At 49.7% G+C, this 9,954-nt stretch overlaps 1 pseudogene; it reads right to left on the minus strand.

The window, feature by feature from the left end:
- Positions 1 to 8,047: 8,047 nt before the first annotated feature.
- Positions 8,048 to 9,019, minus strand: LOC129558803 (NF-kappa-B inhibitor alpha pseudogene; annotated as a pseudogene).
- Between the last annotated feature and the right edge of the window lie 935 nt (positions 9,020 to 9,954).

The raw sequence follows: 9,954 nt of genomic DNA on the forward strand, positions 1-9,954 counted from the left end.
AAACAGTGGAAACAGTGGCTGACTTTATTTTCTTGGGCTCCAAAATCACTGCAGATGGTGACTGCAGCCAAGAAATTAAAAGACGCTTACTCCTTGGGAGGAAAGTTATGACCAACATAGCATATTAAAAAGCAGAGACATTACTTTGTCAACAAAGGTCCATCTAGTCAAGGCTATGGTTTTTCCAGTGGTCATGTATGGATGTGAGAGTTGGACTATAAAGAAAGCTGATCACCGAAGAACTGATGCTTCTGAACTGTGGTGTTGGAGAAGACTCTCGAGAGTCCCTTGGACTGCAAGGAGATCCAACCAGTCCATCCTAAAGGAAATCAGTCCTGAGTGTTCATTGGAAGGACTGATGTTGAAGCTGAAACTCCAAAACTTTGGCCACCTGATGCAAAGAGCTGACTCATTGGAAAAGACCCTGATGCTGGGAAAGATTGAGGGCAGGAGGAGAAGGGGATGACAGAGGATGAGATGGTTGGATGGCATCACCGACTCAATGGACGTGAGTTTGGGTGGACTCCGGGTAGGCCTGGCATGCTGCGGTTCATGGGGTCGCAAAGAGTCAGACACGACTGAGTGACTGAGCTGAACTGAACCCTCTCCCCACTGACTAGCAAGCTCCTAAAGAGCAGGGGTTCCTCTCTGAGTTCCTGGGAAGGCGTATGAGACCTTGAGAGCAACATCTGCTGGGCCATTGTGTGTGCTGGGGCTACAGATGGCTGCCTGCAATAGCTGACCTGGGAGCACAGAGCCATGTGGGGCTTAGCACCAGGTGAGCGGGAGCAGGTACTTAAGATCTGCTCTGAAGGGCAACAGATGGACAACATCCTCAGTCTCTGCTCCCTGTCCATCGTGAGCTGCTCTTTCTGTTCCCAAGAGGACCCTTGACTGAAAATGAGTGTGGGTGTTAAGAGGGCCATGGCAGTGCTGGGGCCGAATCTCTCCTCCCTCCCTGGGGACAGTGATGGCCGTGAAGCAGGACTGAGGGGAGTCTAAGGTAGGCAGTCGAGACCACCCCTCCCTTCCCAGCCCTGCGCTCCAGGGAGCACGGAGAATCCGGGAGACATGCCACTGTCCCCAACCAGGCCTCACCTCCGTTCTCTCTCCCTCTCTTCCCATTCCCCCCGGAGCCTCCACAAACCACTCAGCCACAAACTCCTGAAGAAGAGCCACGTTCCTTCCTGCTTCCCCACCTCAAACCACCCATCCCAGGAAGCAGGCATCCAAACCCGGGAACACAGGCGCCATCTGTGGCCGGATGGTGACTGGGCAGGGAGAAGACGTGGGAGTAGCTTGCCCCGTGGCCACCACCCAGTGTGCCCGGGACGCCTCCAGTGTCACGTGACCCACCACTTCCTGCAGGGCTGGGGTCTCCCTCCCTCTGCCCCAGGCCCTCACTGATGAGCAAGAGTGTGGTATTAAGGGCGTTTGTGCAGCTGTGGCAAGGCAGCTGGACTGCACAAGATCCAGGGCACACTCCAGTTTGAGTCTGAGGCATGCTGGTTGGAGAAGCTACAGCCCTTGGATGGGAAGCTTTCCACACCAACTACCCTCCAGCCTGCCCAGCAGAGAACTTCCAGTCTCACCTGACCAAAGCTATTGCAGGTGGCAGCTCAGAGAGCCTGAGGGTCATGGTCAGATCCCCTGTCCCAAGAGTGAAGCAGGGGCAGCCAGAGAGTTGAAGGACCCAAGAGGTCCATGACATCAAGTCTTGCTGTCCCCAGAGAGTCAGCTCTGCCCGTCTCCCTCAACACCTGCAGCACCCTCAACGCAAACCCACGTTCCCCTCAGATGATGCCCAGGACACACCTCTTGTCCAAGTGAAGGAGCCCCCTGACTCAGCCTGCTCTGCCTCCGGTAACAACGGTTCAAACCAGGCCCCCAGCCCCACCCGCAACCCCCATATGAGCATCTTTCTCCAACCCTACACCAGCAATTACTCCCAATTACATGATGTGACAAGGCGCTGGGGCTGGAGCACTTAACTCGGGTCCTGCATTATGCAATGTTTTTAATCCTCTTACTTAAGGTGGAAAATCGATATGGTACTCTGAGTTCACCTGAATGACTAGAAAAATAATTCTAAGAAATAAAAACATCACCATCAATATCACCTTACAGGCTCCCTGAAAGGATTAAAAGGATGCAGAGCTTGAATTTTCAAATGCCCTCTGCTGAACTCTCCTTTCAAAGGCTCCCAGGGGGAGAGGGACCTTACAGGGATTCCCCAGACGAGAGAGTGGTTCCCCCTTGGCTTTGACATGAGCTCCATCAGCTAGGATCCTAGGACCTCCAGCCTGTGCCCACAGCCACAGCCGGGACTGTCTGAGAGGCCCTGTCCCCTAGAGCACCCAGGGTGCAAAGGCCGGTCTCCCTCCTCCACAAAAGCCACCCAGAGCCAAAGCCCCATCCCTCCCCCATCCCTAAAGCTGGCCCCACCTTACAAGGCTAAGGTCCTCAACCGCGCTATCTTCCAGAATGTCCAGCCTTTCTGGAGACACTTGCAGCACCCACAGGCCACAGATAACCCCCACAACATGGACAGAGATTCCTAGAGTCACTCAGGTCCTGAGAAGGTAGGGAAGCCCTCGTGGACCCCATGAGAAGGTCCCTAGCACACAATGGGCTCCCCACTTTCTCTATGATGAACTCTGCTCCTCAGCCTTGCCAAGCTGCCACACCTCAGTGAATTTGCCTGTAGCCACTGGACACTCCGGTCACTACCAGCACTAGCTGGGCAGGTGGGCAAGCAGCAGGGCCTGCCCTCTGGTCTCCACACCGCAGCCCAAGGCCTGGCCTTTGGATGGGAGGGAGCAGCCTGACACTCGCAGGTACAATTACAGTGGCTGGGCCCATTAAACCTTGGGAATAAAGAGCCAGCCTGGTAATTACCCCTAATCCTCCTCGAGCCTTTGTCTGCGAGCAGCACTGCCCGAAGCCTAATGGTGTGAGATAAGTGGCCAGGCTCCCCGGCCCTCCCCAGAGCTGCCTCAGGCGGGCCTAAGGTGGGGGCACTCAGTCAGCTCAAGCCCACCAGGATGCCATTCCTGAGCATCTCCTTTGACAGGACCCTCCACGAAGAGGCAGTCCCCAAGGCCCCCACAGGACAATGAGGTCCCTGGGGCTACAAGATGGCCACAGTCATGGTGGCTGAGATAGAGGGGGCGGATTCCAGGTCCTAGAGGGAACTGGTATTTGGCCAGGAAGTTTGAGGGCGGAAGATAACTGCCACCTGGACCCCACAGCCATTTTCATAACCATATTCTGGTAGTTTTCAGACGTAATTCCTGCACTCAAGTGAAGTAAAGTGAAAGTCGCTCAGTCATGTCCAACTCTTTGCGACTCCATGGACAGTAGCCCGCCAGGCTCCTCTGTCCGTGGAATTCTCCAGGCAAGAATACTGGAGTGGGTTGTTGTTCCCTTCTCTAGGGGATCTTCCCAACCCAGGGATCGAACCCAGGTCTCCTGTATTGCAGGCAGATTCTTTACCATCTGAGCCACCAGGGACGCCCTCCTGCACTCAAGGAGCCATGCAAAGGATGTAGATTGTGGTGTGAAGCAACTCGCCAGTGAATGCCTGGCCCTCGACACTGATGCATGAATGACCTGCCTGCTACGAAGGACTGAGAGGCTTCCACTGGTGTCGGCCAGCCCCTCCGCTCTTTATAACTGTAAGAGGTAGAGGGGGCACCTATGACCCTGGACCTCAGCATGCCCTTCCTCCTCTGGATCCTATGTCCCCATTTGGCATTTGCATCTTGAGTGGCACGGGTCACAAACTCAGGAGCCCCCAGGCTGTACCTCAACAGGAGAAGACAGATCCTACCTGCATTCTCTCTTGTTTTCCTGAAAACACAGTCCTCCCAGCCTTCTTTCTTTCTCTCTAAACAGAGGCATGGGTACTTACCCATTTAAACAGGGGCGTTTTTGGTAACTATTGCCATATTTTCTTGCTTCTCAAGAAAAGTCTGAAATCCAAATTTTAAGGTCAAGTTCTCAATTTTTAAATTTCAGCAACTAACAACTTAAAACACTGGATGAACCAAACAAATGTGTCTGCAGCTTGTTCACCTGAATCTATCACATTGTTAATCAGCTATACCCCAATAAAAAATAAAAAGATTTTTTTAAAAAAAATGTATCTGCAGCTCCCTCCCTCCCGTTTACAAGCTTTGCTCTCCTCTCTACTGGGGGCCCCCCACCTCCAATGAAGCTCCCTAACAGCAAGAACTGCATCGCATTCTCTGGAGATCTGGCAGCCAGGACAGAGTATGACACACAATCAGCGCTCATTAAAGGCTGGGTGAAGGACTGAGTGACTTAGTGGTGAAGAAACTGAGGGCAGAAAGTTTCAGTCATGTGTACAAGAGGACCCAGCTGGTGAGAACCAAGCAAAGATGAGCAGCCAGGCTCAGGCTCCTGGTTAAGTTCCTGCCACAACTCTGCATTACTGTCCTCAGACCTACTCTGCGACATTTCACAGAGCAGCCCATCCTGGATTTCACAGTGCTTTGCTAATCCACAGGTAGAATTTAAATTCCAGCGTTTCAAGTTAAATTTTGCAAAGCATTCCATGACCACCAACTCAGAAGATCACAGAAAGCTGGGCTGCAGACCCCTTCCAAGCTCGACAACAGGGAATGCATAGTCCATGAATTGGGTACAAAACCTCTGCAACCCCACAGTGCAGGAAGGATGGGCCCACAGGAGGAGGAAGGAGCTCCCTTCTGAATCGCTGAGACCCTCCTGTTCAGTCTTCTGAATCCTACAACCACCAGGAAATGTACATGGAGTCTTTAGGCGACAGCATCCTGACCTGCTGCCCTAGAGGCTGGCTACTCACCCACTCCTGGCTAGCAGCCCAGGAGGCCAAAGCACAGGAGCTAAATGTCCAGTTCAACATAGCAGCTTGAAGACTGCCTGTGTTAGTTACTGTTACTGTGGTATGTAACCCACACAGCTACAAAAAAGTGTCCACTGGGGCTGCAATCTCATCTCAAGGCTCATATGGGGAAGGACTGATCTCTTCCAGTCTTCTGTGGTTGTTGACATAATTCAGTTCCTTGCAGCCTGCTGGCCTGGGGCTTTCTTGCTGGCCTGCAGCCAGGGGCCAGCCTCATTTCCTAGCTGTTTGTGGGTGCAGACTGCCCTCAGAGCCCTGCCATGTGGGCCTCCCACATCGCTTCATCAAAGCCAGCAAGGGAGAGAACCTTCAAGCAAGACTGATGTTACAGTCCTATGTAAGATATGGACATGACATCCCGTCACCTTTGCCACATTCCATTAGTTAGAAGGAAGTCACACGTCCCAATCACACTCAAGGCAGGGGGATGGAATAAGACATGAGTACCAGGAGGAGAGAATAAATGGAGCCACCGTACAGTGTCCCCCACATTGCCTAACACAAAGTATTTTATTGCCTCAATCCAAAAGGACCAAGAGAAAAGAAAAGAACAGAAGAAAGATGTCAAATCTATTGGGAAGCCAGAAAGTAAATGGATGTGTGATGCAGACAAAGGCTGCAGTATTCCACAGTCTGCCAAGCTAAGGCTGTTCGGGCCAGCCTTCAGAAGTAAGCTACTGTAGACTGAACCTCAGAAAGGCAAGCAAGTTAGGGGTGATGGTGTCCCTGAAATCAGACAGATAGTTAAGAGTCTTTAAAGGGGGCAGTTAGATGTGCCCTCCTTGATCCTCATCACCCATTCAATTATTTCTCTTCCAAATGTTCAGAAAATGGTAGGTCTACCCTCTGAATTCAATGACACAAAGCAAAAACTGATGAAAGTGGTAAGGTGCCATCCTCAAACTGGGGATTCTATGAAAATCAATATACTAAGCAGTGAAATCCCTCAGTGTTCTTTCTCCTTTAGGCTCCAAGAGTTACATGTGTCAGGCTGGAATATTCCCCCCCTTGAAACTAATCAGCCCAGGGAAAAACTCCCCAAAATACCAATATTTGAGGGTCTTCGTGCCCAGAGGATTTCCAACCAACATGTTGGTACCTCATTTTAAATATGAGTCAAGAATCACCAGCCTCCACCAAAAAAGACAGAAGAACAAAAAGGAAACAAAAGTAACCCAGAGAAAAGATACAATATAAACAGCAAAAGAAAACTCCAGAGAAAAATACAATTAATACCTTCAGTGAAATAAGAGAACATAAACCACAGAAAAAGTAAAAATTGAAAACTATCAATACAAAGAAGTGCAAAGCAAGAGCTCTAAGAAATTTAAAAAAAGGAAAGCAAGAATAAACAAAATCCAATAAATATTTGTAAGATAAAGTTGAAGACATAATTTAAAATAGCAGTTCTCAAAGTGTGGTCCTCAGATACCTAAGGATTTCTGAAGTCCTTTCTTGGGGTCAATGAAACCAAAATTATTTTGCAATACTACTAAGCCATTATTCACCTGTTCCACTGAGTTGACATTTACAGTGATGGTACCAGAGCAATTGTGGGTAACACTTCTGGGGTCTTAACAGAAACCAAGGGGGTGGCAGAACTGCACATGTAGTCACTATTCTTCACTGTCACACACTCGAAGTAAAAACTCCACATCGACAAATCTTCTCTCAAAAACTAACAAAGGAAATCTTCCAATTTGAGGAAAATACCTGGTAGTATTTGTTACTTACAATAAAATCTGAGCTTTCAAGCAAAATTAGAATCTTAGGAAACTCATCTAATACCATCATCTTGAGAGCATACTTTTCTGTTGAGATCAGTGATATTTACAAATTGAGTTGCGTGATATTATATAAAGAAATGTGTCAACATTTCAAAGATCTCTGTAACTCAGTGCACTTTTGTTCAGTCGTCCAGTCATGTCCAACTCTTTGTGACCCCATGGCCTGTAGCACTCCAGGCCTCCCTGTCCCTCACCATCTCCTAGGAGTTTGCAAAATTCATACTCATTGCATAGGTGATGCCATTCAGCCATCTCACCTTCTGATGCCCTCGTCTCCTTCTGCCCTCAATCTTTCCCAGCATCAGAGACTTTTCTAATGAGTCATCTTTACACATCAGATGACCAAAATACTGGAGCTTCAACTTCAGCAACAGTTCTTCCAGTGAATATTCAGGGTTGAAATCCCTTAAGATTGACTGGTTTGATCTCCTTGCTGTCCAAGGAACTCTCAAGAGTCTTATCCAACACCACAGTTCGAAGACATCAATTCTTTGACATTCTGCCTTCTTTCTCAGACCATCTGCCTATATGGTCCAGCTCCCACAACCACATGTGACCACTGGGAAGATCATAGCCTTGACTATATGAACCTTTGTCGGCAGAAAAATGTCTCTGCTTTTCAACACACTGTCTAGGTTTGTCATCATTTTCTTGCCAAGAAGCAATCATCTTTCGATTTCATGGCTGCAGTCACCATCTACAGTGACTTTGGAGCCCAAGAAGAGGAAATCTGTCACTACTTCCACCTTTTCCCCTTCTATTTGCCATTCAGGGAGTTGGTGATGGACAGGGAGGCCTGGAGCGCTGTGATTCATGGGGTCATGGAGAGTTGGACACGACTGAGCAACTGAACTGAACTGAACGAGACCAGATGCCATGATCTTAGCTTTTTTTATTTTTTTTTGTAAAAATCTGTTTAATAAATATACATCTTAAAAGTACCAAAATAATTACCAACAAAATACACTATGTACACTATTTACAGGAGGGGAACACACACCTTGACAGGTAGTGACTTTTAACCCCACCCCGACTGGTTTAACAACACACCTGATGGTTACACGTCACTCAACTGGCCCAGTCACAGAAACCATGGTGATTCAACCAACAAGCATAATAAATGAGTCGTTTCATCAAATTTTGAATAACCTTCCCCCCGAAACCCTATGAAAGGTGACATTTAAAAGAGGTTTTCTCTGAATTCCAGTGATCTTTCTTGCGCCCTCTTCCAGAGTTCACGAAAATGACAAACTGAGGGTTAACCCAGAGTAAAATGTTCCAGACCAGGCCGTGTGGTTATAAGTATACCCCTCCCTTTTTTCTTTTTTTTTTTAGAAAAATAAAACTCTCTTTTTGTACAAATATACAAGTCCATGTTCTTTTAGCTTCTTTCTGAAGCTCATAACGTCAGACACTGGCCTCCAAGCACACAGTTATCGCAGGGAAGCTCGTCCTCTGAGAACTCTGATTTGGTGTCATAGCTCTCCTCATCCTCGCTCTCTGGCAGTGTCTGAAGGTTCTCTAGGGTCAGCTGGCCCAGCTGCTGCTGTATCCGGGTGCTGGGGCGGCCCCACCTGAGCTGGTATGGGGAGTAGCCCTGGTAGGTGACTCTGTTGACATCAGCCCCACACTTCAATAGGAGTGACACCAGGTCGGGATTCTGCAGGTCCACTGCCAGATGGAGGGCAGTTCAGCCATTGCAGGGCTCCTGAGCATTGACATCAGCGCCCAAGGACACCAACAGCTCCACGATGCCCAGGTAGCCATGAATAGAGGCCAAATGCAGACACGTGTGGCCATTGTAGTTGGTGGCCTGCAGGATGGCGTGGAGGTGCTGGGTCCCCCGGGGCTGAGTCAGGACTCCCACACTGGCCAGGCAGCCCTGCTCACAGGCAAGGTGTAGGGGGGTATTTCCTCGAAAGTCTCGGAGCTCAGGATCACAGCCAGCTTCCAGAAGTGCCTCAGCGATTTCTGGCTGGTTAGTGATCACAGCCAAATGGAGTGGCGTCTGTTGCAGGTTGTTCTGGAAGTTGAGGAAGGCCAGGTCTCCCTTCACCTGGCGGACCACTTCCACGGTCAGCGCCTTCTCTTCATGGATGACGGCCAAGTGCACGAACGAGTCTCCGTCCCCGGTGAGCTGCTGTTTCCAGGGCTCGGCGCCGCGCGGCGCCTCCTGCGGCTCCTCCACCATCTGCTCATACTCCTCGTCCTTCATGGGGTCCAGGCCGCTGGCGTGGCGGTCGTCCAGCAGGCGCTCCTTCTTGAGCGCGTCCCGGGGGTCCTCCATGGCCCAGTCTTGGCCGGGCTCGGCAGGCTGGAACATGGCGCGGTGAAGGCTCGCGCGCTGCTCCCCTGGCGCACGGGCCGCGGGCTGCGCTGCGCGCTGGCTGCTCTTGGAGTCGCGGGCGGGCGGGACGACTGGCTGGGACTGTTGTGGGCCAGCTTTTTTAATATTTAGTCTTAAGCTGGCTCTTTCACTCTTCTTCACCCTCATCAAGAGGCTCTTTAGTTCCTCTTTTCTTTCTGCCATTAGAGTGGGATCATCCGTGTATCTGAGATTGTTATGTTTCTCCCACCTATCTTGATTCCAACTTGTAACTCATCCAGCCCAGCATTTCTCATGATGTGCTCACCATATAGGTTAAGCAAACGGGGTGACAGCAGACAGCCCTGTCGTACTCCTTTCTCGATCTTGAACCAATCAGTTGTTCCATAAATGGTTCTAGCTGCTGCTTATTGACCCACACACAGGTTTCTCAGGAGACAGGTAAGATGGTCTGGTATTCCTGTCTCTCTAAGCTTTCCACAGTTTGTCATGATCCACACACATAGTTAAAGGCTTTAGCATAGCTGATGAAATAGAAACAGATGTTTCTCTGAAATTCCCTGGCTTTCTCTATAATCCAGTGAATGTTGGCAATTTGATCTCTAGTTCCTCTTCCTTTTCTAAACCTAGCTTGGACATCGAGAAGTTCTTGGTTCCCGTAACGCTGAAGCCTAGCATGCAAGATTTTAAGCATGACCTTACTGACATGGGAGATGAGTACACTCAGTTCAGTTCAGTAGCTCGTGTCTGACTCTTTGCGACCCCATGAATCGCAGTATGCCAGGCCTCCCTGTCCATCACCAACTCCTGGAGTTTATCCAAACTCATGTCCATCGAGGCGGTGATGCCATCCAGCCATCTCATTCTCTGTCATCCCCTTCTCCTCCTGCCCCCAATCCCTCCCAGCATCAGGGTCTTTTCCAATGAGTCAA

This window comes from Moschus berezovskii, chromosome 8 (assembly GCF_049115385.1).
Source record: "Moschus berezovskii isolate FMDL1 chromosome 8, NW_MosBer_1.0, whole genome shotgun sequence".
Taxonomy (NCBI): Eukaryota; Metazoa; Chordata; class Mammalia; order Artiodactyla; family Moschidae; genus Moschus; species Moschus berezovskii.